At 45.7% G+C, this 27,894-nt stretch overlaps 1 long non-coding RNA gene across 3 annotated transcripts; it reads left to right on the top strand.

Annotated features, from left to right (window-relative positions):
- Positions 1-27,894, top strand: LOC112957857. 3 transcript variants are annotated; one of them, XR_003251288.1, is made up of 3 exons: positions 1-72; positions 179-251; positions 27,837-27,894. It is a non-coding gene; the product is annotated as an uncharacterized LOC112957857 (long non-coding RNA). The 3 variants fall into 3 exon arrangements; XR_003251285.1 differs by lacking the exon at positions 27,837-27,894 and adding an exon at positions 17,387-17,702; XR_003251287.1 differs by lacking the exon at positions 27,837-27,894 and adding an exon at positions 16,595-16,672.

The following is a 27,894-nucleotide window of genomic DNA, read 5'->3' as shown; positions in this document are numbered from 1 at the left end:
TGGTGGGGAAAGGAGGTGAAGGTCTGTCCTTCTGTTGTTGCTCTGGGCTGGTGTCCCTGTTCAGCACTAAAGGTGTGTGTCCAGAGTGACAGTGCTGCTTCTACTGTTGCCTCTTTTCTGCTCTTGCAGATTCCCATCAAGCTGCCATCTTCAAGGATTTCTTTTTTCCCTCCCTTAGGAAAGTGCAGCCTTGCAAGCAGACACTGCTTGGAAGCAGGAGCTGGAGACACCTGAATTGGCTGACTCTGAAGGTGAGTGTCTCAAAGCAGAGCTTTGTCCTATGGCTGGAGTTGGGGGCAGTGTGGGCAGGAGCCTGTGTGCTCCTAGTTCAGCTGGGCAATATAGGGCCTGGAGCCTGGGTTGACTGCAATGTCCCTGGGACATTTGTGAGGTCTGGGGTCAGATGATACCCTCAGCCAGAGCAAGCAACCTTGTTGCTGTGGCCTGCTCATCTTGGCTCAGAGTCTGTATTAAAAGGCATTTCCCAGGTGCTACAGGGTGTTTTGCAGGAGATGTTCAAGCCTTTTGGTGCTTGCTGGTGCTCTGTCAGGTGTGAGCCTTGAGTAAAGGTGAAACTGTTGAGCTTATTGATTACAGCTGTTTTGCTCCTGCTTTATACTTGTATTGTTGAGAGTGAAGTCTGCTGCTAAGATGAGGCAGAAAATTAAATCGTTTTGACTGTTATGCTACATAAAGCAGTGGATTTTGGTGTTGTTGATGGACTTTGGTCATAGAGGTGCTGGTTAACTGGGCAGCAACTGTTGATTCCACTTTGCTGAATCTGATGTTTCAAAATTTTGGTTCTGTTTCTAAAATGGGATGAGAACAAGCTTTCAAGATATTTCTTTCCTGCACATGTGGAAGGAACAGAGGGGATTTGCTACCACCAACTTCTCTGCAGCAGCAGGGTCTTTTCCAGGGATGTGAGTGGTGCTGGGGAGATTGTGCTCTTGGCCTGGGCCAATGTGCGAACCCTCCTCAAGCCTCACGCGGGTGTCTCATCCCCAGTACACTTTGCATAGCTGCCGATTTAGGCAATTTGTGAGCTGAGTTACTCTGAGCAGCAAGGGTGAAATGCTGCTTACCTGCCAGGGCTGGGATTACTCCCTACACAAACAAACAGGCTCTGCAGACCACCTGCTGGCCCCCAGGCAGCCAGTTTGCATTAGCTCTGAGCCAGGACCCCCTGCTCGAGGAGGCAAACTGCCCCAGCACCCTCTGAGAACAGCACGAACTGTGAAGAAAATGAGGAGGGCTTATTTTTCTGGAATAATTCTGTAGTCCGAGATGCTCTGGTCTGTTCTGGGGTTTTGCTGGTGAAAAACTGTGGAGCAAAGCAGTGTCCAGGCTGTGGCACTGTTCTGAGCTGTCTGGAGAGAAAAGGTGCTGAATCTTCCCTGCTTGGTCTCAGTTCCCCAACAACAGTCTCCTCTGCTCGCTGCTGCCTGGGTCTGGAGCCTGAGATGGGCCGGGGACATGGCCTGCCTTGCTGATGTCCTGCTGAGGTTGTAGGAAGCGCCTCTTGCTTGGGGTGTCAGGGCATGTCAGTCTCTGTTACTGTCACTTGTTCACGTGGCTTAGCACCTTTTTAGGATGGCCTTGGCAGTGTTGCCAGTTACCTGATGGGGAAATGGCTGTGATGTGCACAGCTGAACTGTAAACCTCCTACAACTTATAGTACAGCTGGTTTCAAATTTGGCAGAGAGTTTGAAGAAAATTTAACCTTTTTATTTTCAGAAATCTAGAGAGGAGAGAGGCCTTTAGAAGTGACATTCTTTTACTGACTCTAAAGTCTCTTAAGCTGATAATTCCACTTTAAAATGAAGTTAATTTGGTTTAAATTCATGTTTGCATGCAAAGTCTTAAGCATTAACATGGCAATGTTTTTTATGTCAGTGTTGCATTGTCCTGTTCTGTTAAAAGCCACCAAACATCACATCCAGCCTGTAAAGTGAAATGAGGGAAGACAGTGCATGTTTGTAAGTAATCTAATCTGTGTCTGTGGGAGGGATACTGGGAGTTTAGCCCTTCTTGATACGAGGAGGCAGATTCTGCTTTGTTGTTTTGTGACCTTGATAAATCAGGCAGAACAAATCACTGCTGTTTCAGGTCCGGGATTTAAAAACTTCATGTCTCTTGACAAGTGGGATGCATAATGCCCTTTATTTTGATGAGATCCTTCTGCTTCTTAGATGTTACACTAGCTCCCAAAATAGCAGCCTATAGTAGCTAAATTCATAATTCATAAGTAAAACTCCTACCAGTGCTCGAGGTCTGCTGTAGCTTTGACCTCTCTGCCTGCCCAAGAGTGCCTGTCTCCAGGGATGCTTGTCCTCCTCTTGGGGGAGAGCCCTGTGACTCATCCTGTCAAACTAGAAGAAGGTCATATAATAGTCATAAAAATATTGTAGATCCCACCCACATTCCTCACCTATGGCACAACACTGTAGCAGGGAACAATCAGAGCTTTCTAGCAGGGCATCCAATAAATCTGCAGAGGTATTAGGCAGAAATGAAGTTGTACAGCTGTTGGGGAGAGGGTGAGCGAGATAGATGGCTCAAGAAAGGGGATCTTTACTTATTGTTTGGAAGCAAGTGTGTTGTTTCACCTTGAAGAAGTGTAAATTATTTTTATTTGGTAATGGGTGCATTGTTTACTATTTATATTATTCTTCAACTACATTAAGAAAACTCTTGAATTCAGTAAAGTGGGAGAAGGAGGATGCAGAAATACTGTTCTCATGGGCTCTTTTTTCAGTAGCAGTTCTTATATCTGTTAAGAGGTTTATTCTGCTGCTCCTTGCAGAGATCTCACTGCTGCCTGTAGGGCACCTCTTAGCCTTGCCACTTGGATCCCGGAAGCAGTGTGTAATTCACAAGCTCTTCTGTACCTGGAGCTGCAAAGTCTCTGGCCGTGCTGAGCCTCTGTGGCCTCTGCTCGCGTGGTGCAGGGCCCTGCCTTGCTAGTGCTGTCAGCCCCGCATCCTCTCCCTGTGCTGCCCTGCACTCTGGGCTGCCTGCTCTTTCCCAAGCTGCTGTGACTGTCCCAGCAGGATGGGACCTCTGTACAAACTTCTCTGCCAGGGGCATGAGCTGTGGCCACCTCATCTGTCCTCAGAGAGGGTTCTGGAGGTGAAGGCCAGTTAAGATGCATATAGAAGTGAACTGAGCTGCCCAAGTTTGCCCAGGACATACACACTGATTCTCTACAAACTGAACTTTATTTTGTGAAGCTTTGCTTTCTTTACCTTCCACCACCACACTGCCATCTCCTCTGGGCTATCAAGCTCCCTTGCTGATCAGGATGCTTGTTTTGCATCCTCAGCAAAACAAATGTTATCTAGCCCCTCTGGGCTCAGTAAGTGCTATTCAAGAAACTCAGACGTGCTACCCAATGTAGCCTTATCTGCCTTCAGCTTTCAAGCTGAAGTTTTTCCCCATAGACTTAGGTGAGTTGCTTCCAGTAAAGGAGGGTCATATCTCCTCTCAAAGGCTTTTTCTGTGGATGGCAGGGACCTGGGAGGTTAACATGAGTGTGGGAAGTATCTACAATGAGAAGTAGCAAACAGTTGTAAGATGCGGATTTGTGCTCTGGCCATTGACTCCTGTATGTGAGTGCTGCATGAACAGAAGGGGCTGCTGGGCAGTGGGCTCTTCAGAAAGGTCTGTTGGGCACTGGAGATCAGAACCAGTCTAACTTGCTGTTGAAGTGAATTAATGTGTTAATCCCCTGGGATTTGGTCACATGTGATCACAAATTTTTTTCTTGATTCTATTTTGCAGCTTATTGACTTCTGCAGTGTGAGATGACATTGAAATGTCTCCCCCAGGAATTTGGTTTTTTGTATTTTTGATAAGTCTCAGTATTTTGGAGTTGGGGAAGAAGCATCAGCCACACTCTGACAGCAGAGGAGTCTGATTCCTGCACTTGAGAGCTGGTGGGAGCCTTGTGCTTTGGGGCTTTGCACTGTCCGAAGGAGTGTCTCACATCTGGGTCTGGCCTGGTGCTGTTGTGGTGCCAGTGGCTCCCGTAGGCACCTGGGGGTCGGTCCCTCTCTGGAGGGGCAGAGCAGTCCTGGGCATGATGCAGGCCTCAATGGGCCAGGACAGCACCCTGGGGGGCTCTGCCTGCCATGGGGCTGGCCCCAAACCCTGCAGTGTGGCCAGTGCTTCCCTGGCTGGGCTCCGCCCCTGCTCTTCACCGTCCAGCAGCTGCAATGAGCTGGGGTGAAACTGCCCCTCGTTTAGGGGCCTGCTGCAAAGGATTTCTGTGGCTGGTGTGGAGTGGGGCTGGTCTCTGTGGGGTTCCTGGCTAGGATCAGACTTGGAGACCTCCTGGAGATTCCTTGGAGCAGTTAAGGCCCCTGCTGTAACCCTGCTCAGCTGAGGGCTGGGTGTGAGGGGAACATGGACCTCTAGGAAACGGGGTCCCCAGGGAAATGCCTGCATGGTTGGAAAGACGAGGTCTTTGGAACACAGCCATGCATTGAAGGAAAAAACTAATTTCCCCTTCGTGTGGGGTTTGTAATACAGGAAATGTGGCCCTCTGGGAGGAATGTAAATCTAGGCACGTTAACTCAATACCTTACTTGTCTGGGAACTCCCCAAACACAGGATCTCCCTGTTATGGGAAGTTCTGTTTTGCTGGAGGTGGGATCATTCCTGTGCTGCTTCCACTGCTCTCCCCACCACCCCTTCCTGGTGCAGTGGGTGACAGGGAAGCGTGGTGGCTTTCCAGAACAGCTGATGGGAATTATTTCACTTAACATTTTGCTTTCCCTGTAATGTGCTAGGGCCTGTGGCCTGCTTGAGGCGGCCGAGGCCGCTCCCGCTGGGCGGGAGCGCTGTGGGGTGTGTGAGAAGCACCGTCCGCTCGGGCGCTGCCAGCGCGGCCTGCGATCGCGCTCCCTCCCCGCACGGCTCGCTCATCTCCAGCTCAGACATGCTTCGGTTTCAAGACTTGACAGCTTTAAGACTCTTAACTTTATATCCCAGTGCCCTTGCTTGTGATAAGATCATTTGGTAAAGCCAAAAAAAAAAAAAGCCAAGCTGGCAGGTGTGGGTTCTCTTTCTGACTTTGCCTGTGTGACCTATGGGTGGCCCTGGGCAAGTCGGTGTAGTTTGCACCTCCACTTCAGCAAAGATGGCAATAAAGATTGCCTCAAAACTGAGGCTGTTCGGTGTGCTGACATGAGGAAAGGTGCTAGAGCTCCTCAGGCAGTGCCAAATAAATTATGTTGTCCTTGATGGCCGGTGAGCTCCAGTTGTGCTTAAGTGCAGCAGGGAGGCAGCGCCCAGCGCTCGGCTGCCTGTGAGGGACCGGCCAGGCAGGCGCTGCGGGAGCTGCTCCCTGAGCGCATCTGCCAGCCCACCTTTCATCCCGCTCTCCTGTAAGAGACCTGTCCTCGGGATGGGGGCTGCCTAGCTGAGGCCGAGGAAATCCAGAAAGAGTAACAGCTTTTCCTTGCCTGGGGAAAATGTGTGGGCTGGAAGTGCTGAAGGGCCTTGCTGTAGGGAAATCACTGTGCATGCAAAGTATTTTGGTTTTATTTCCAAGTGTCTTTTGTGTAAATTCAGTGATCCAAATGTGTTTTCTCTCTGTGCTTTTGAGGAAGGGCCTTGCCAGATGCAATACATTGTTCTAAATCAAGGAGCAGCTGTTTGCTAGCTGGATTTCCTTGGTTTGCAGTCCAGGGAAAGGGGAACCTGAGTGCTCAGCTGTTTGTAGAACATTGCTGGTGGAAAAAACAAGGGGCTTTAAAAGACACATCAGGGATTTTGAGGCAGACAATTGTGGAGTTAAGATCTTTTCCCCCAGCAGAGCTCAGGATCTGTGTTCCCCCAGCATGCAGGCAACGGGCTCTGCAGTGAAGGCTGCTCAAAACCAGCTGAGGGGAATGGGCTCCTTTCTTGGACAAAGGCAGCTCTTCAGCCCGGAGCCTCTCTGGGGAGGTGGTGGCCTCAGGTCCCCAGCCCTGAATGGCCTGGGGTGGCTGAGGCTGGAGCATGAGGGTAAAGAGTCCAGCCCCAGACCCCAGGGAGGGGATGGCACTGAGGTTAGGCTTAAGGTCCATGAAACTGAACAGAAAAACCTGATTTCTATGAAGTCTGTGTGGATTAAATGAGCATCCAACCCACCTTAGCTCATGCTCCTATACTGTATCCTGTTTCAGCAATTCAGTGCTGGACTGAAATGTAAGAAAATGAAACATGCAGCAGCTCATACTGCTGAGAGCAGAAAACTGAAGAATGCTCACGATGCTGAATAGTTAAAGTTTGTTTATTCCTAGAAGAATTGGAAATAAAATGCTTGCTGAGCTGCCTTCCCAGCTCTGGGTCACGTTTGGACCAGTAATGCCAGTCTATTTAGGTGCATCGGGCTGGGGCCCTCGCAGTTGTCTCACTGTGTTATCAGAGGGGAGCAGCAGCGGGTGATGTGACGGTTCCCAGACCTCTGTTCTGGGAATCACCCAGGGATGCAGCCTCTTCTGGCAGCTTTCTGTGCTTAAATGAAGCTCTTGGTAGCAGACTGGTTATGTCAAACACTCAGTGCACTGGCAACACTTCTGAAAGCCAAACCAGAGTGAATGACAAAGTGTTTTTCCATTCTCTGGAAAGTGTATACTCCCAAACGCCTTCCTTCTCATTGCCCCACCATTCACTGCACGTGGAGGATTTGTTTATCTTAGCCTGTGTAAAAAAATCTACATGTTATCTCAGAGCTGGGCAGATTAACCCAAAGGAAGATTTACTTGAGTGTAAATCAAAGGCTTTGTTTTCTTGGATAGTTCTTCAGTGTCTTGAGTTTAAATCCATCATGTTACCCGTGCAGTGCTCCAAGATTTCAGGGGAATTTGCAAACTTTGCTATCTACCACTGTGTAACCAGGCTGGAAGCAATGGGCATATTGTAGTTATTTTTGTACTGTGGCTGCTCAGTTATCTTTTGTCATATTTATTTTGTGAATAATTCTAAAGGACTTTGAAAGATGCATGAGGACTGCAAATAAAACTAACCCTAGAGCCATTTGTGTAGCTTTTGCATCAGCTCTCAGCCGAGCCCATTGGGCTGCACTTTGCCAGTCTTTCTGAGCATTTCAAGCAAGAGGTATGAAGACTTTTTGACTTAAATTGTATAAAGTGACTTCATCCTGTTCCTTGCTGCAGCATTGGGCTGCTTTCTGCAGTGTCTTCTCAGAAATTGCTGGTGTCCTGTTCACTAACCAGTGGGCTAAGCCTCCATCCAGGTGCTTCAGGGTAGTGTTGGACTTCTCTTGTGCTCAGCAAGTTTGTCCCCCCATGTAACGAGAATGACTGTAGCTGCCGGTTGTTGTCGGACACTGTGGGTTCCTCCACGGGAGGAAGCCTTTGGAAGTGCATGACACATTCCTGGCTTCTGCCTTTGAAATATGGACTTAAGGAGAAGACAATTGTCAGTATATCCACAGCTGGAGATGGGCAGGCTAAGAAATGTTGACAGTGCCCTGGAGTTTCACCAGAACCACTGTGGCTCTGGGTCACTTAAACATGGGCAGGACCAGCTCTGTGTGTTGACAGATGGTTTATGGTTTGTGTACAGCAGCTTGGCTTCATGGACTGATTCCTGTGTGTTAGATGTGATTTGAGGCATTCCTGTTAAGAAATTGAGTCTGAAGCCTTTTTTATTTTTTGCATCTTCATAGCAAGTTGTGGACTTGCTGTGGCCCGCTTTTTTTCAGGCTGAGAACACTTTTCAATTGATCACATATATGGAAATCAAAGCATTGAAAACAAAATACAACCAAATAGTTGTTTGTTTGATGCATCTCTTCAGTTAAGCAATTAAGAGCAAGGCAGGCCTGAGCTGGGGGATGTATCTGTTAGAGGCTGCAGAGGATGCATGTGCAAGGGAGAACAGATTCAGGCTCTGCCAAAGGTGCTGGGATCACAGGAGCAGGATGGAAAACCAGGTGCAGGAGCAAAATCAGCATCATGGTGCAATTTCAGCATCAGGGCAGAGAACTAATGAGATAATAGGTTAATTAGAGCTCTGGGTGTTGTCAGTATGTGTCTTAGAGTTGGGAAATCAGCCTCTTTAATGAAGTTTCTTCCTTGGCTTGAACCTGAGTTCAAATAACAGTCAGGATAAGGAAGGGAAGTTTTGTTTCCCATGTTGCATCAAACTGGAAATGGCAACGTATCCAAACAAGTTGGCTTCGTGCACTGTCAGGTGCAGAAGGCTGGGAAACACCAGTCAATTCTGTTCTGGACTCTTTCTTTACAGAGCAGCAAATTGAACAAATTAAAGTTGCTGCTTCCAGTTTTATTGTTGATCCCAAAGGATGAGCCTGCCTTCCTTCTGGCTGGGGGATCCCTCAGGCAGAGCTCCCCTGAGGAGCCTTGACCGGCACCTTTGGAACCGGGTGGCTTTCTCCTCCACGTCTTGTGCAGCTGCAGGCAGCCAGGCTTCTTCCCAGGCTTCCCAGGCCTGTTCTGCCTGGGTTTCTATCTCCAGCACCCCCAGAGAGCTGGACAGAACATAGTTCCTGCTTTGCTGCTGAAGTTTTATCTCTCTGTTCTGGTGCTGATAAGGTGAGATGTGAGAGTGCAGAAATCAGCACCCGTCTTTATCACAAGATATTGCACACTTAGTTTATTTCCTAAACTTAAAGGTGTTGCTTATGTAAGTGAACCCATCAGCAGGATCATATTTCATTTTCTAATATGATATTTTTCTCCATAATTTTATTGCCTTGAACATCTGTTATTGACAGCAGACCTGCTTCTGCATTTGCTCAAGCAATTACTTGTGAGTGTGCTTGGAGAATGTATATTGCTACCACAGTCAGCCATGGAGCAGTTCTCCTATGGAATATGGTTTGCCTGTCTCAACAGTAAGTCCAGTAAATGCAGCTCTTCTGAGTAGCAGCAAACTGGTCATTTAATTCCTGCTCATGAGTCCAAGTGTCTCTGGTTAGCCATTTACTGTGGATATTGGAGATCTAAAATCTAAACATTTTAAACATTTCTAATCTAAATATTTTGATCAGAATTGTTCAATGGAGTGAATATACTACAAAGTGCTTGAAGGAACAGAATAAATAGTATGACTTTACCCCTGCTCTCTTGTGCAGAGGACACTGATAGTAATGCAACCCTATGGCTGTTGCATTTGCTCAGATATTCGTTCCTTGATAAAAATCATGCCTCTTTGTTCAGGCTTCATTCTTCTTTCACAGTGACAAGGGGTGGCATATTCAGCCTTTACACAGTGCTTTTTATGTTATCTTTGGGACTCATTTTATCTCTGTGTAGATCTCTGCCACAGTTCTGTGCCCAGTTTCTTCTTAGCTGGTGCAAGGGAATCCTTTTCTAGTGGGCAGAACTGGACACCCACCATTTCTGGGGGTTCCTCTTATTTAGACTGGCCTTCCCCTTCCAATCCAGAAGGAAATTCACTGCTGTCATAACTCTCAGTCTTTGCTTCCCCTGGCTGCATTCTCTGTCTCTGGAGTCAGCTGCACTGCGATGCTGTTCCCTTGGATTCTTCCTTGGATGGTTTGCAAGCCTAAAAGGCTATTTCTGCTTAAATTGGTAACATGTCGTGGTTGGCTGACATGAGCAATGAAGTGTCTGACCTTTTAGTTGGCCCAGTTTTAAAGGCAGCTTCTCATTTTGTACCTGCCAAAAACTTAATAGGATAAATTGTAAGTATCTCAACTAATGGCAGAGGTGTCTCTGAAGGGGGGTGGGATGGGAAGTGTGTGGTTAGCAGCGTTCATGAACAGGCACTCGCAAGGACTTCCAGGCCTCGTGGGGGAAGCCAGGCTGAGGGCTGTAAACCTGTAATTCTTTAACAGTTCTAAACTGGTCTCTAACTGGTATCTATACCAGTCACTCTGGTCTCTAACTGGTATCTATAACCGTGCAGAAGCAGTCGCATAGCATCTGCAAATAGTCCTGGTTGGAAATATTTACTTCTAGGCTGAGATTTATATGAATGAAGTACTGTTCAGTTTTCCAATACTACTTTGAATGAACTAAGAAAAGGTGGAAAAAGTGCTCTTTAAAGAGTCTGGGCCATGCATGTAACTCCCAGTAAAAAACTGCAGCTCCAGACTTGCCTGCTCTACAGCGTCTGTCCCAGGCACCATCTGAGTTTTCCCTGTCTAACCTTTCCCTCTGGCTCTTTAGTTGGTCTTGTATTTGGCCCCTGGCTTCATATCCAGGTCACTTTGACCACCTATGGACTCTTGGTATCAAGCACTGTCCAGCACCGGAGGGTTTAACCATGCTGAACTTCCTAGGGAGGTTTTAAACTCTGCCAAGTGGCTCTTGCTTAACTTTCCCTTCTGAACTGCTGCTTTTCCTAGTCAGAGCTTCATCAGATTCCCTTTCAAGTGTGCTCTTAGGTGACTTCCCCTAGGAGGTGCTCTGAGATCACTTCCCAGTATTGCTGATAAGCTGGTACATGTCTTGTTTGCTCCTCAAATCTGTGTTTAAATTATGCCAGGACAGCATGTTAGTTTTGTTTGCTGTAGTCAAAAATCTGACAGCTGAGGCTCTCACCATAAATGAGAATCTGTTCAGCTCAACTGCTTTGTAAATAAAGCTTGGGAAGGGGGGGAAAAAACTTCCCTGCAAATACTGGAAGTTGTAGCTTGGACTTGTGAAAACAAAGTGTATAATGCATTGCTTAAACTGTAAATCCAGGGAAATATCCTTTCAGAATTTGCTTTGGGATTGATGCTTGGCAGTGAATCATGAGTGAAGACAGGGTTATTTTTGGTCTGAAGTTAGGATTTCCTTTCATTTTGTAGCCAAGTGCAAAACCACCATCCAACTGCACAGATAGATATTATCCTGACCTTTTTACCTTATTGGACTGTAGTTTGATTCTTAATTGAAATTGCACTATAATTACACCTTCTGCCCCAAAGGACCCTTGTCTGTCTCATAAAGCAGTGCAACATGTTGGAGCAATCTGTTAGCAAGTGATACAAAACAGGCATTAAGGAGCAAGGGCCTCATCTTTGGTGGTGATCCTTCCAGGACACTGTTAGGACTCTTCTTCAGCAGGGTGTTCATCTAGGTTTTACAGAGGTCAATGAAGTCTTGATTCCTTTGACCATCCTAAACATTCCTGTTAAGTAAAACCCATGGTGGTTGGAAAAAATACTCTTGATTTTACCACCAAAGGAAGCTGTGTCTGGGGACCTTCTGTGCTCCATGAGGCCTGCTGTCAGTGCTGTGACACCAGCACAGCCCTGCAGAACAACATGCATGTGCTGTGCTGAAACACCCCTGGCACTGCTGAAATGGGCCCTTGGCCCTGCCTGACTGCAGCACTGGTGTGTTTGGTCCAGCCATTCCTTGACCTCACAACATGGAAAAGCACCAATGTCCCGCAGCTGCATCGCCTCTCACCTCACACTGCCTTCCTGAAGGGCAGAAGGCAGCTGTGGGCTTGAGTAAATCCCCAGTCTGCACAATTAGACCAGGAGCATGAAGGCATGAATGCCCTATTTGGTTAAACGTTTGCTTTGCATGGCTTAGCTGGAAGAAAATGCCACTGACACAGACGTGGGGAGCACTGTGCTAGAGAACATAGGGTGACTCTTATGCAGGATCACTTGCCTGTGCAGGGTGTGATGTATTTGGATGCTCTGCATAGAAAGAGGGTTATAGAAGGGTTTGATAATGCAGATGATAGCAGGCCCTCAGCATGAACTGGCCTGTCTGACTGCAGACTGTAGGTTGTAGAAGAGTGATACAGAAAACAAATGCTGCAGTAGCAACACACTTCTGGGGTACTGTGCTGAAGCAGGAACGTGCGGTAAGATCAAAAGACTTGGGAGAGCTATTCCTTCCTTGCCTCTCTTCAAACTATCTTTGCACTTTAGCAATGGGATCGTTGTCCTTTTCTTTGGTAGATTTGGTAGATTCTTCCTTGGTCTAAGAGCAGTTTCCTTCTGTCTCTGTTCACTTTCCGTGATCAGATTCATCCAGTTGTATTTGTTCTGTGCCTTTTCTCCTCCAGATTCCTTGTCTGCACTTTACACATGGTTGAGAGCTGCACAAACAGTCCATACCTCTCTTAGCGAAGTTACCTGTCCCAGGAGGAATTTCCTCAAGCTGAATACTGGTTATCCATCATGATAAAATGCCTGATGGAAACAGTGAAGTGTGGAGTCTCTGGGACTTGCCTGAAAGGTTGGGTAATTGGTTGCATATGACGCTGGTTAATCACTGTCATCAGCCTCTGGAAATAGCACTTGTGTTGAGTGTGTAAAAGGAGGGCCATGTGGTGGCTTGGGGCTGTCTGGAGGAGATGCACAGAGCTGCAGAGCACTTGCAAAGATCTTATAATAACAGGTCAGCATGGCTAGTGCTGGCTAAGTCCTAGGAGCACAGTGTAAAGATTCTCTACAAATCTATGTCCCCAAACATATGTGTGTCATCACGATGGGGAAGGATGGACAGGTAGAAGAGGGCCAGGGAGCTCAAGATAACTCTGCTTTGGATGCTTAAAGCCAAGCAGATGAATCTGGGTCCTCATAAAGCCAGTTACTTCTGGCTTTAACCCTCATGTCTTGCTGTTCTATCTGTAAATGGGGATAGTCCTATTGCAGGGCAGGGGGTTGCTAAAGTTAGTGCTTGTGGGCCTCTGAGCAGTGATAAATGGGATAAAAATTGAGGAAGTGCAAACAGCAGCACTGCAGGCAGCAGGGCTTGAGAATTCATGCTGAGCAAAGGGGGAAAAAGAAAATAGTGAGGAGCTGTTTAAGCAGGTCCTGTCCTTTCTGCGTGCTGAGGCCAGGGTTACGTGGAGCAGTAATAGTCCATAACCTGTGTTTAACTGTAGCTGCACTGGAAACCTCTCTCTGCGGTGGGGATAGGTAAAAGTGGTGCATAGTGACCCTTAAAGCAGACTGCTGTGTGGGCAGGTTCTGTGAGCAGTAGTGCCCGAGCCACTTCTCTCTGCATTAAGAGCAGATAAGCCAGACCACCCGGGCCGGTTGTTCCCCCCTTCCTCACTTGGGGCTGTTCAGATTCCCCGAGTAGGCTGGGGAATAGAGCTCTGCTCCCATGGCAGACTGCTATCACCTCCTAACGCTGCATGAAGAGTCCATGTGAAGCCCTCAACTGGAAGCTCATACACAGACTAAGCATCTTGACACCTCTATGGAACTGAAGGGAAGTCAGAGATTTAAATAGCTAGGAAAGCTTGCAGTAAATGACTGTAAAATCAGTCTCCTGAATTTATATGTCACTTTTCTAGGAGTTCCCAGTGAGGATGGGCAAATGACATGCAGACTTTCTAGTCATTTGTAAGCTCTGATTTCCTGAGGAAAGCATGGATGGCCTTTCCAAGTGTAAGTGGTTTGAATGCAGTGTCTAGTAGCGACAAACCTTCCCTAAAGAGTTTGGAAGAGACTACACAGGATAAACTTCACATGAAAATAATATACTTACAGATGTCTCAAAACAGGTCTTAAAATTGTAACAGGGTGGTAATGCTCTTTGAGAATAACAACTCTGTAGCACAACTGACAGGAAGGTGGAATCCCTGTGTCCTATTCACTGCATTGGACAGTCACTGAAGTATATCCAGTATTTGGGGAAACATCTGAACAAATTCTGCCCTCTTAATTAGCATGACCCATAGACTGGTCTCCTCCAAGGACACTTGGATGATGCTGAATATGGGGCCAGCTTGTTCATGAACTGCTTGGACATGGAGTTAGGCATTTTGTCTTTGTCTTGCGCTGCCAGACATTCTCTGGTATTTTATTCAATTTGGTTCTTCAATGAAAAGAAATGTATTCAGTGGCAAAACTAGAGTCAATTGTAGATTATAAACCATAAGGAACATGGGAAACAATTTCATCCTGTTTCCTCTTGGCTGACATGTGCCATTCCAAAGAAAAATGAACGCTGCTAATCCTGCACCTTCACAAACGAGCCAGCCACCTGGAGCTAAGTTTTTTGCCTTTAAAATCTTTTTTTTTTTTTAGGAACAGTGGTTGTTGCCTACCTCTTATTATCCTTCTGGATTTTAAGCATTGCCTGAGACAAATTTTCTGGTCTTCCATATTCACAAAATGGTTGAAAACACCCAACAAAACCCCTGCCCTTGTGAAGCGCCCAGTCCCCAGGCTGGTGTTTCTGCCCCTCTGGGACCACGTGCTCAGTGGTGCCCCAGTCCTGGCTCGCTCTGAAGCAAGACACAGGTAACTTCCCTTCATCTAGGGTGGGAGGCAGCAGTCAAGGCTGCAGGTCAGAGTCCTTGAGGATGCAAGTTCAGGGCTTGCAATAAACTAGTTGCTGATTTTATTTTTCTCCAGGAATATATAAGCATAACACCTTTGCCTTCCTCACTGCCAAATTTGCTCAAAGATAGAAAAGTTATTCTGGGGAGAGGGGGGATGCAATAACTTAATCATGTGAGTTTTATTTTCTTAAGAAACTAGGTGAAAAGCAAAAGCTGAGATTCCCATAGCCTTTTCTGAACCTTTCTCTGGACAAAACATCCTACATATGAAGAGGTAGGATGAGAATTGCACGATTTGGCAACACAGATAATTTGTTCTCAGATTTGGCCTGTGTTTCAGGTTTTTGAAGAAATGCTTTTATCACAGTGCTCCCAGGAGAGTACTGTTAAACAAATGCTTTCTACTGATGTTTACAATCAGAAGGTGCAGCCAAAAAACCTGAAACAAGCTAAAAAACTTGGTCAGTTGATCTCCTTGCCAATGAGGAAACAGAAGAAAATAAACATCATTTGTTATGAAAATCTTTTATTTTAAAGGTGTTTCCCACTTGAGACTCCTAAAGATGATTAGCAGCAGTGCTGAGGATGCTTGAGTTATCTTTGATTTATGCTTTAGCCTGTCTGCATGCATTTAACTGTTGAGAAATGGCCAATTAAAAAGCCTTTTCATAGTTCATATTATGGCTTTGTTATGCATACAAATTACTTTGTATCCAGACATAAATGTATTTCATGTTGGGTAATAGTCACGGTTGTTTCCTAACAATTAATGACACTGTGGGGCCTTTACCTCCACTGTAGGTGGTTGGCTGGCTCTGTCTGTAATTAGCACTGAATCAGCAGAGCACTTAGGTTCTAATTTTGAGCATAAAAGCCCAGCCACAGACCTCAGTGGTCTGTCCATAAGTTTAACATTATGGATGAGTCTGAGTGGTTTGCTGGACCACGGCCTAGCCAGGAAATGTTCTCTGGTACAGGCACTCCTGAATAATGTATCATCTGGACATGAGGAGTGAATCGGTGCAGGTAGAGCCTCGAGCTGCAGTGATTCCCACAGCCGCCCCAGCGAAGGCGTTCGGCCTCTCCAGGATTAGGCTCCGGGCAGAGCATTTGCTGGGGGGCAGCCTGTCCAAGGCACAGACCCGAGAACTCCTCTTTAGGCTTGGAGCCTGTCCCAGAAAGCCTCACGAGGACAATGGGAATCATTAATCTTGGTGGACAGCAGTCTGGTAAAACCAAATCAGGCTCCTGGTTGCCTCTTACTGGTGTAGAGAAAGCTTTTTACAGGCTGTGAACTTGGTTCCCTTTGCACGCTGAAGGACAGAAAAGATTGTTACCTTGCAGTGAAGAGATGGCTGCTTTGCATTATTTGCATGTGCTTATTGTTTTTTGCTTGCTTTTATTCAGATCAATTCTTTTATTGATCCATCAGATCAAGCCAAGATAAAGTGAAGAAAACGAGACCTCATCAGTAATAAATTATAGGTCTTTTAAAGTGCATTTTAAGATCTGCATTTAATATAGCCCTCCTATTCTATGAAGTAATAGGGAACACACCTCTTTTCACATCACTGAAAGTGTGCCATCCTTGCCCTGTTTTGGGGGGCACTGTTCTCCCTCCAGCTCTGGTTCCCCCTTCCTTGCCCAGCACCGTGGGGGAGGCCCTGGCGAGTCAGGGCAGCTTCCCTTGCTGCTGGGGGGTTTCCAGGGCCAGCTGCAGTGCCTGCAGCCACAGGCACCAGCAGCAGCCACCAACCCATCAGACACTTCCCACCAGAACTCGTGCCTTTCCCCGCCAGCCTGTGGGAGGATCTTGCAGATGGGCAACGGATAATTCTCATCTAAATGGCTGCAGTGGTGGCAAAAAGGAATTCTGAGGCTAAGCACAACATCCTGGTTTATGATTCAACCATGGACTTCAAATGTATGTAAAAATAATAAAGTCCTCCCTTTGGCAGAGATTCCTCAACTGCTTTAGAAATGTCTTACTCTGCTTAATTATCTACTCATCTCGGATAAGACCTGTCTTATCACTTTGCCTTACATGGTATGGAAGGGGGAGAGATGCACCTCAGGAAAGAAATATTGTTGTCCTTCTAAGGACATGTGAGAAATGTAAGTGTGTTTAGTCTCATGCCTGAGCATTTTTTCAAAGTGATTTAGGCACTTGGCTAAGACTTTAAGTTGCCCAGAAAATCACTGCATATGTCTTGTACCCTAGCTTAAAGTAAGAGATGTCTTATCAGACCTGTTCTTGAATTGTTATTGAAGGTATGTGGCAGTTAGTTGAGTGTTATTCAGAAGAGTTTTGTCTGAGCTTTCTTCTCTGGGCTATTTACAGAGACTCTCCAGGCAGCAGTGACCGCAGTGGAAGTTCAGCTCACACGCACTGTGCCTTAAACTGATGGGGTGTATTTATCAGTAAGGATGTGTTTATCAACAGGTATCCAGCACTCAAACTCTAGTACAAAAAGGAGCTTTGCACCGATCTGAAAAGCAGGTAATTTGCTCAAAGCTTGGCCACCAAATCCCCAGCTATTCCCCCATGGCTGCATGCTTCTGTCACACTGAGCTATGGAGGGCACTGAGGGCAGAGATGCTATTTCAACAGGCCAGACAGCAGGATGACCATTAGTTATTGAAGAAGGCCAGATTTGAACTGCTCCTAAACATCACAGTTTTTCTTCACAGCTAAAGGTCTGTGCCTGGTCTCCTTGTCCTCTCTGGGAGCCTTTTATGAACCTCTCTTACTGACCAATGACTGAAGATCATTTTGTAGAGCCAGAAGTGGAATGCTGACAGCCCTGACTAGCAGGGGGTTTATTGGGCTAGCCATGTAACAATATTCTGGAAATACCTTTCAACAGGCAGAACGTTTTGCAGTCTAGATTGTATTGCTGACAGAATATCCATGGCTCTCAGTCCATGGGGAAATGCTTAGATTTTTCTTTTAAAGGTGTGTTGTTGGTTGCTCTCAAATGAAATGCAGATGCAAGACTATTTGAGCCATAAATCTGGCCTCAATCATTCCTAACATTTCAACATCATACTGTGCAAAACAGCCTCCACTTAAGTCATTTCCAAATGACTGAACTTCACATTTTTCTTCTGTTATTGTCATCAACCTCACCAGATGTCATAATCAAGGAGGAGACACTAATGAGAAGCTGCTGGTGAATTTGGCATTTCTCAGTCACTTCCATGTGAATACCTGGAGAAAACACTGCATTGACAACTGCCAGAGTGAACTGAAAGCTACATGAGAGTGGGGATGTTGGCTTCTCTGAATAATCAAGACTCCTGAATAATCAAGAATCAACAGTCCTATCAATAGATAGAAAGGTGACACACTGACTTATAAGCAAGGAGATTCTTTCTGGGCTTGTGATTCCACAGTTATCCAATACAGAGCTGGTGACAGTTGTCTTTTGCACCAGACTCATCATGCAGATCAGACGCTTATAACCCTTCACTACAGCCTCTTTTATTTCAAGATTATAGTACTCATGGGGCTCAGGTATACCTCTGGCTGAAATAATGAATGACTTGCTGCTCCATTATGCCTTTTTTTTTCTTTCAGATAACGTGCTGTTAGGACAGCAAATAACCACCATTTTGATCTCTTACTGAAAAGCGACATTCAGTTTTAGCATAAAGACACTGGTCACATCCTTCCATTGCTAAACACTTATATTTACACTTTTCCTAAAGGTTGAATTTGAGAAGAGCAGTGAAGAGATACACAGGAGTGTTTTATGCAACACTTCTCTTGATGTGCCCTTGTGCAAGCTCCTCTGGAAACACTGAGAGGGCTCTAGGTACCACAGCATAGACTGCACTGTGGCAGTCAGTGAAGGTCAGTCCAGCACCATGCTGCAGAGCCACATGCTCTTACGCTGTCCTCAGCCTCCCTTCAACGTGGTTCTCTGATGGCAAAATCTAGGGTCAAGGTTTGAACACTCCAATATTTTAGATGAAAATATAATTTTCAGCCTCTTGTGGCTGCCCTTGATGGTCATGTGGGTAAAGTTGTTCACAAACAGTTTGAATTAATAGTTAAGTTACTGTCCAGCCCCTTTGTGCAATGTTTTGCCAAGTTCGTATGGGAACTTGCCTCTCTTGTTGGGAAGACTTAGATTCTTGATGGAGTTTTTTTGAGCCGTTGACTAATGTGCATTTAGTCAAGGAATAGACTTTTTTGTCCTTGTTTAACTCTGAAAGAAAGGTAAAGTATTAAAATCAAGTGGGGTCATGTAGTTCAGCAGTCAGAAACACTGCTGTGTGCCCCGTATGACCAGTCACCAAACCCAAGCTGTAAACTACTTACACAGGGGAACTGATGTGCTAGAGGTGAAGTTTGGGAATCAGCTGTTGCCCTGGTGTCTTGGGAAATGTTATGTTGGACTCCATTACCTGAAAAAGGGTAACTCCCTCCCCCCCAGTCTGCCTAGGGAAAACCTGCAAACAGAGGGAAGCCGAGTGGGTGGAAAAATGTCTCCAAAATGTTCCCTGATTCTAATTACTTCAACACTGTGGTGTGGTTCCTTCAGTGCAGGAGATAGGACTGGACATGTGGGTTACCAGGCTGGACTTAATCCAGACCTCTCGGATGGCGTTTTTTTGTGATAGTTTGGCTAATTAAAAGAACCATGCTGGGGGAGGAAAAAAACACAAAACTTTGTCCTATTCTGCTTTACAATTTTTTCCAGTGTGTAAGTCCTTTAAGGGTTACCTTCTGGTACCTGACAAGTCCTGGACTGCTTTTTTACTGAGCTATGACTTTGTAACAAGTGTTGGAAATTTACAGTCTCAGTTAGTCACAGGCTCTATGAGTGTTTATTTTTTCTCAGATGTTCTTACTATTAAATGAATGTAGCTTGCTGAGTATCTCCCATTCTAGCCCTGCACTCTGGCAGCCTTGTTCCTTCCAAGAAATATCACATCAGCTACAGCACACTGGTAATATGAGTTAGGTCCTGCTGCCTATTACAGAATAATAATTTGCAGACTGAGGAGGAGCGACTAGGAACTGAAGTCACACAAGGTCATTTCTGGCAGCAGTGGAAATAAAGCCCATGTTTTAAAGACAACTTAGGAAAATTGCAGCCACTTATCCATATTGGTTTACAGAAAGAGTCTGCCTGCCTATTTGTTTGGATGTGGTGGCTGCAAAATGGGGGGTTCCTTCTCCATAAGTAACTCATTTGTTTCAGTGAGTTAAAATTCCCTGTTTGGCTGAAGGTCTGTGACTGCTGGCAGTGATTGTGATTAGTACCGTGCTTCAAACAGCACAGTGTTTCTTGCAGACACAGTGGGAGCTGCAGTGCATGAAGTTTTCTGGATCATCTTCAGGAGATTTTTAGAATCATTGCTTTTCCTTTGAGAGATCCTGCATGTGCTTTGTGGGAAAAGAATAAAAGCACGTTAATACAAGACACATGTGCAATGAAAGCCTAATACAGCAATTAGGTTCAATTACAAATACCTTCTGTTTATCAAGATTGTTTACCAACTGCTTACTGTAAAGTATTTATTTAGTAATTTCACCACTTCCCAAACAATAGTTGAGTGCCACATTATGCAAGGATTTCTTCTGAAAAGTTTAAGTAGGCTCTGCCCTTCCTCCTGCTCTGGCTGCAGATGCTGGGTGCGTGGTAGCTGTAGGTTGGGTCCTGCAATGACATTCCCAGCACACCAGTAAGTCCCAAAGGCTGCGTGGGGCAACACGTGGGGCAGGCAGCACCACCCATGGGTGCCTGACACTTTGCCCAGAAGAGCCTTTCAGGGACTGTTTTTCACCAGCCTTTTGCTGGTCCGACCTGAAGCTTTATGTGCTGGTGTCTGCTTTGTGTGTGTGTGTGTATATATAGTTAAATGTAGTAAAAACACTGTTTTTGACTTCTTAGCAGGGACAAGAATGCATGCAGTTCTGCCTGTGTCCATGGGTGGCAGGCAACTTGCTCATTTTTGTTGGTACTAGCTGGGAGTTATTTTAGTGTTTTAGTTATTTCTATGATATTCTCAGACAGGGCTAGATTTTGTCACTGGTGAGTCTGCTTCCTTTCTGTCAGTTTGCAAGGTTTTGAAAAGAGGAGCAGAACATGCCCCGGGTAGACTCTGGGCCCATTAAGTAGAGGTGTGACTGGGCTGTCTGAAAATGCCATGCAGGCTTCCTGCATTTGCTGACCCTTGGCTCAGCTATCTCCATATTTCATCTACCTCTGCACTAACGTCAGGCAGAAAAAGTGACCAGGACACTACTACTGTGTTGGCTCCACCGTGTTTCCTGGAGGATCCTTAGAGCTGCCTGCTGCTAGGAGAGCTGGGGCTTGGGGGCAGCCAGAGCCAAAGACATCTCCACAGGCTGTGTGAACACTTGGCCCTAAGTCTTACGAGCTACCAAGGCCCCCTTGGGAGGATTCTTTCAGGAATGCTCTTTCAACTTAAATCTCCTTTTAGGACTTTATTAGACTAGAAATCACGGGCTGGAGGAGGTTACATCACTTGGGTTAAAATGTTTACATCTATTCCTTCCAGATCACTCATGGTATGGCTCCAAGCTGTGCAGAGAGGATGCACTCGCCTTGGCTAGGAACTCAGTAGGGCTTCTCTTCACTCAGCACAACAGAAAAATGGGATGAGCCATTAGGGAGTTATGTGCTATTGTGCAGCCAATTGCTTGGCATTAGAGCAAAGCCAAGCAGCCCTGCCAGTTTTGATTCATTGGGTTCATCACACAGGGACTCTGCTCAAATGCCAACTCCAATCCAGTATCTCCATGTTGCAAAAAAGAGCAAAGGCAACGTAGTCAGCTTGGACTGTAAAGTTAGAATTGTTAGAGAACGGAGTTCATAACATCCTACAATGAGTGAAGCGAGACTGGAACTGAAATGAGGAGGAAATTGGGGATGGAGGATTTTCTGGCTTTTGAGGTTTTATGAACCTTGCAAACTGTTTTATGGGTTCACAAAGCTAGTTGAGTTGGTGAACAATTTTCTGGTAACTTAAGCCCTTTTGTTTCCAGAGCCTTTCAGGTTAAAAATAAAATATTGTGAAGCCATGAATTAAAACTGAAGCTGTTCTGTGAAGTCAGAAACATTCCATCAGACTCAGCTGAGCAGTAGAAAATGTGTGTGCTATCCTTATTCACTGATTGATGCATTTGCTATTCCCTGGCTTGCTTTCTAGCCTTGTGCTTATTTTCAGTGACTTTTACTTTTTACTATATTTTTTAAGCCCATTTTCCTAAGGAAATAAAGGCTATGAAAATAATATTTATATGTATGTGAGGCTTTTTTCTTTTTCACTCTGTATTTCTTTTTTTTATGATGGCAATTTTATCAAGATACAGCAGAAAAGCAAAGGCCTCAAGATAACTGTGCTCCACTATGTTTTCTGAGAATAAGTGCCGGCATAGACAGGCAAGACGTTGTTAATATTTACAGCAAGGGGAAAAACTTCAGAGCACTTTTTTTAGGGATGATAAAATATGTTCTGTTTCCTCGTATAGGAAGGTAGAGGGAGTAGGGAAACACCATGCTTCAATTTCAGGAAAAGCTTCAATCTATCTTAAGACTGAAATCTGTAGAAAACTCTTCTAGCTTACAAAACTCTCTGCGTTTGTTTGGCTTGATGTCTCTGTAGAGCAGAATTGTTTTGCAAATTGAAACACCCCAACTTATCGATAGGTCTGCAACCGTTTGGGATTTTTTCATTGTAGATGCTGATGCTAAGTAGGACCAGACCAAGCTTGTCACTTCATCTTTGCTTGTCTGGAAATATCACTGTGGTCTGATCATGCCCCTAGAACTGTCAGAATTGGCTCTGCATTGAAGGATGCTGGATCTGGAGCAACATTTTGAGTTCAGCTCACCACTGTCTGGACTGTAAAAAGAGCCAAGTGAAAGGAAGATGTGAATGTTTTGCTGTTAGCTCTTGATTTTGTTTCCATATCCAAATTTCCAAACAATACCCATGATTTAAATACTAAACTTAAGAAGAGGGGGAAAAGTATATTTAAAGAAGGTCCTGGTGGAAATACTGATCCCTCCCTTCCCCTAAGTGTATTCTGTGCAAGTAGTCAGATGTTTCAGGAGTATGTCTACCTATTCCTGTGGTTCCTAACAAATAGCTTTTTGATATGAAGTCCAGAGGGTTGTAGCAGTAGCTGCCTGACTTTGGGCATCCTGTACCGAAAACTGCCACTGATCCTTTCCTAACCCCCTGTCACTAATTGTGGTGGTCAGTGGCTCTGTCCCTGCTCCGATGTCCTTGGAGTCCTGTTAGTACCCTCCAGGTGCCCTATGTTAGTATGGTGGCCATGTGATTGTCATCTCCGTGTGCTCATATGGAGGCTGTATCGAGCACTGAAAACTACAGCAGAGAAGGCAGCCTGGCTCTCTTTGTGAACCTCCCTGCTCCACCTACAGTGGTGGCCTCTGCTGCACTTGGCATCCCAGGTGGCTGAGCAAGGCTGGCAGGGAGGTGATGGTGTCAGTGTATGTCCTGGCTACTTGCTGTTCTAGCCTAAATCACAAAACCCAGTCATCAAATGCCAGCAAGGGCAGGTTTTGCTGCTTTGCTGCTCGGGCTGTTTTGGGGAAGGAGGGTGAAGAAGTGGGGTTTGATCCACTGCAGGCTCCTTGTGTTGGTTTTCCACAGCGGGTGCTTTGCAGTACAATTCCCTCATGCTCCCTTTTCGGCAAAGGGGAGATGTTTTATTACTGGGTTTCAGCTGGCTGCTCACCAAGCACCTCTGAGACAGGAATTGTCACTCAAGCTAAATTAAAGAGTGCTGGAATATGTACAGGAGAAGAGGGGGGAAATTCTGCTTGGAACTGACTCCAGAGATCCTGAAGGTTGGAGCTGCCTGCAAGCAGCTGGAGGCTTTTCTGCTACTTGAAATAAAGTGCCCTCTTGAGCATGAAACCTGGGCTTTCCAATGGATTTAAGCACCCAGTATCTTTAGGCTGAAATATATAATGTCAGAATCCAGGATTTTAGCGGTTTCCTCTGAATCTCTCACCAATTCCTTGTATATTTGTGAGCATATCGGTTAACGCCTGCTAAGTTTCCTACTGCATGAAGTGTCATCACAGGTCACGATGCTGCCGGCCTTGGTTAAGATATGGAGAAGTTGCATGAGATTGGATGGGACAAACTGTGTAGGCCTGAGCACTGTTATATCACTGTGGGCTTTGGGAGGCCTCCTGGTGCAGCAGGGTTTTAGAACCTTGTTTTCAGAGCCCATCCCATGCTAGGGTTGAAGGAAGGCCTAGGAAGCCATGATGCATGGGCTGCATGGTGGTTTCTGCCTGCGATCCCAAGAGCCAGTGGAGGCTGCCTTAGCTGACCGTGAGCTTTCCAGGGGCCAGGGAGAGTTGTGTAGGCTCTGCAGCCCCAAGAGGGCACCTCTTCACCCATGACGTGGGGATCCTCTTGTGTGCAAGGCCTCAAACATGCTGACCAGGCCCTGCGCAGACAGCAGCTGGTGACAGCTCAGTCATGGGGCATGGCTTGTGTCATGTACTGGTTTGTGAGGTAGGGCTTAACATTAAGAATTTTGTTTTGCAGGAGTCTTAGTCTACAACTATGCTTTGATCTTGAAGGAAAAACACATGGAAGTGGCAGGCAGGTAGCCAGCTCGGCAGACTTTGTCTGCGGGAGGACAGGCCGTGTGGCCTCCATGAGGGCTTGGGCTCGGAGCGGTTGTGGCTTGAGGCTGCACCAGGAGCTTGGGGGGACAGGAGGCATTAACCTGCTGGGTATTTGCGAAGCCGCAGAGGCTCTGAAACCTCATAATCTGCTTCTTGTAACCCCAGTGAAGCTTACGCTTACCCTTTCAAGGGCAGGGGTACTGAATCAAGTGCCCTGTTCTACCGTCATCTCATTTAATGTGTTGCAACAGTGATACTCGCAACAAGAAGCAGGTCTGGGTGCATCATGGAAGAAGTAATTTCTTAAGGGGGAAAAGTTTTAGTGTGTTTCCCCACAATCTTAAATTTTAGGATGCCTAGGAAAATATTTATTTATAGTTTTATGTCAAGAGTTATTAATATTTTTTGGAAAATGGTGTTTTCTGCCAAAAAAATCTCAAGCACACTTTATCTAATTTCTGACAAACTTGTGGACCTGGACAAATATCTGTCTGGGCTGAGGAAGGCCTGTGTGTAAGAAAGGAAAGATGTGAGGAAGTCCCTGGGCTGGGGTGTGTATGGTCTACGGGGAGAACTCACAACCACTCTGGTGAAGGGCGGCCAGATGTGGTCCCTGCTGCCACATTCTCTGTGGTGGGCAGGGGAATCCCACCCTCCACCCAAAACTGCTCTGCCTCCAGGCACTGTCTAACTCCAAACTTTGGACACAGTCATTTAAATACTTGTGGCTTTTGAGTGCTTGTTCTCCATAACCCCCAGCAAACTCTTGGTAAACCAGGCCTGACTTTGACCCGCATCCCCAGACCACAAGCAGCGGCAGCAGCAGCCAGCGTCTGTCGGCAGCGTGCGAGTCGCCGGGTAATGGGACGCCGCCGCGGACACGGATGGCTGCTCTGCTTGCTTTTCCCTCCCGGAGGCACGGGACCCCTCTGCTGCGGCGGGGCCCTGGCGCTGGGCTAGCTCAAGGATGATGTATTGCTGCAGCATAGATAGGAATTTTATGAACGTTGGCTTTCAGTCTTGCTGTGCATTTAGTGAGCAGCTTAATACCACAGGATAAATATCCAGGGACGACATCTGTCATCATGACAAACCCTCTCTGAACTCCCCCGGACCTATGTCCTCCATGAGAAGCACTAGGCTCCTCTTATTATTCCAAGCCTTTGCTCAGCCCTGATCTGTTTTCAATTTGCTGATAATGATGCTGCTTATTTTTTGGTCTGAGTGCAACTGCAAATCAAGCTGGCTCACTGGAAAGTCTTGCTCCGTGTCTTCCTCCGACGATACGCTCCTCTGAGCTGCGTTTTGATCTTGCATATGTACCGCGTAGTAAAGGAGTGTTACGGACTTGGAGAGATAATTTTGTCTCTTTTAAGACAGCTTCTTCATTTCCCGCTAAAATGGTTGATTATGGTACTTGTAATGTGCCAAGTCTGGATCCTGAGCAGACCCCAGGCAGCATTAGGGTTGAAAGCCCTTTGGCATGTGCGGCAGGCTGCTGGAGGAGCTGAGGAAAGGTGGAGCAAAGGCAGGGGTCAGGCAGGTTTTCCTCGTGCATGCAGCAGCTGGGTGAGATCAGGACCTGGTCACCGGGCTCGGAGGTTAGAGGCTGCCTTGCCACCCCCTCGGAAGGGTGACTCTGCACCCCAGTTGTGCCAGGCTTCACCTGATGACACTGTGAGGGTTTTGTGCCTCTGGGCTTAGAGATGCACTGAAAGCACCTAGTGTTTTTGCCCCATGAAGAATGGGAATGAGGACTGCTTTTGAAATGGTGCTGGATCTGCTGGACATGCCAAAGTGTAAGGAAAGAGCAGTATTGTTGGCTATGAGAGCTTGTGGGAGATGGAGTCCAAGCAGACTGGTGCTGTGCAGGGAGCCCAATGCCCAGGGCAGGAGGCATTTCTCACAAAAGGTAACAGCTTTCTGATAACACCTAATATGTAAGCAGAAAGGTGAGGTTTTCTCTAATCACGTGCACTGTATTTCCCAAGTTTGCAGCGCCTTGCAGCTCACACTGCCCCTGAGTGCAGAAAAAACTTGCTCCTCGCTGCTGTTCCCAAGTCTTTGCCAGAACTGCTACCTTCCAATCTCCCAGAGCACATCTTTGTTTCAGGTTTTCTCCAAATTCATTTGCTTACTGTTTTTGCTCTCTAGCTTCTTCCTCATTCTAGTATTTTCAGACTATTTTGTAAACCTCTATCCACTGATTTTCTCTGTCTCTCCTACTGCTGGTAACACCTCTAAGCTAAATTTAATCTGAGAATTTACTTGCAATTTATTTTTCTTCACCAAAGTATACAACATTTTAATAGTGATGTGGTGAAAATACAAATGTGGGTTCTGAGAGCACCAGGGAGGCTAACAAATTTCACAGGGGGCTTTGGAGCGTCTTCAGAGCTAGCCAACAAAGCTGAATATTTAGTAATGGCTAGTGGGCCTGAATACGTTGGGGGAGATCACTCGAAAACATTTGAGTTCCTGTCAGTGTATCCTTCCAATCCGGGATTCAACCTGAAAGGATAATGTTTCTCTACTCTGACTTTTTTGATTTCTTTGGCCAGTTCTGTCTGATCTGATTTTTAGGGAAGGATGGAATTTAGTCCCTTGCTAGGAATAAGTCCCTCCCTGCAGTTGAAACTGGGTTGTGAATTTTTCCTGGGGCTAATGTGAATATGAAAAATCAGACTCATCGCAGTCTCCTAGTGCTGGGACGGACCTACAGAGATCTCCTTCATCACTCTGTGCTCAGGCAGGAGAACTATTTCTAAACAATGCTTGTGGTTGTTTGCCCAACTTCTTACCATTCTTACCAAAAAAAAAAAAAAGAAAAGAAAAATCCTCCCTAGGTAACCTGCTGCAGTATTTAACTCCGCTCATAGCCGAAAAGCTTTCTTAATACCCTCTAAATCTACCTTGCCTCAAATAAAACTGATTGTTTCTTCTCTTACTCTTAGTGAACATGGAGAACAATCTGTCATTATCCGCCTGACCTTTTAAATGCCAGAAGGCTGCTATTACTTCTCTCCTTAGTCTTCTCTCCTGTAGACTAAACAAATCTCCTTCCTCAACTAGTCTTCCTAGGTCATGTTTTCTATACCTCGATCATTCTTATTACTGTCCACTGGACTTTCTCTAGTTTGTCTGCGTCTCTCTACAATTGTAGTGCCCCCAAAGTTATTCCAGGAGAGTTAAATTGATGTTTTATATACATGTATATGTCTCTGTGTGTGTATATATATATATACACCCCCCCCAACACTTGTGATTGTACATCTTTGAAATTAGTTTTGTTTGCAAAAGTATCGTGGTGTTGGCTCCTTGAGTTTGTGACTTGATCACTATATACCTATTCAGTCAGTGCACAGCTAATAGTTTTCTTCTGTCCTCTCCTTGATTTCTCCTTATGATTAGTAATACTTGAATTTACTGAATTCCATGTTGGTTAGGGCCATCTCTTCAATTTTTAAGGCCATTTTTTATTCTTTCCCTTCCTTTCCAAAAAGTGGCAGCTTGTTTCAATTTCAAATCCTTTTCTAAGTTTATAAGTGAGCTATTTTGGCTCATGTTCAGAAGGCTAGGACAGGGCTGTTTGTTCAGCAAGGACTAGGCAAATGTGTGCAATTTATATTAGAAAATATAAATTTTATTTCCTATCCACTTGTGTGTAACCATTTAAGAAGCTTCTGGTTGTAATGTCCTTTCATTCTTGAGTTATTTGAAAGGTTGTTCTTCAGAAGTATGTTGCCTTTGTACACCAGAGACATTGTGTATAAAACGTATGAGTTCTCGTATCTTACTGCTATTTCCTCTGAGAGTTCCCCTTCCTTTTCTAGTCCTTTTGTAATAGAGATGTATGGCTGTAGGTTCAGAATAAGATGAGTTTTTCATGTTATTTCTATTTAGGGAAATATTTTTTTTTCTCTCCAGGTTGGTACAAAGGAACCTCAGCCCTAAGAGAAGACTTGAAGACAGTGCTCTAGGATAA

Source organism: Nothoprocta perdicaria, unplaced genomic scaffold, assembly GCF_003342845.1.
Source record: "Nothoprocta perdicaria isolate Ctin4 unplaced genomic scaffold, notPer1 scaffold_111, whole genome shotgun sequence".
Classification (NCBI taxonomy): Eukaryota; Metazoa; Chordata; class Aves; order Tinamiformes; family Tinamidae; genus Nothoprocta; species Nothoprocta perdicaria.
The sequence above is the reverse complement of the archived record's forward strand: the minus strand, read 5'-3'. Positions and strand labels throughout refer to the sequence as shown.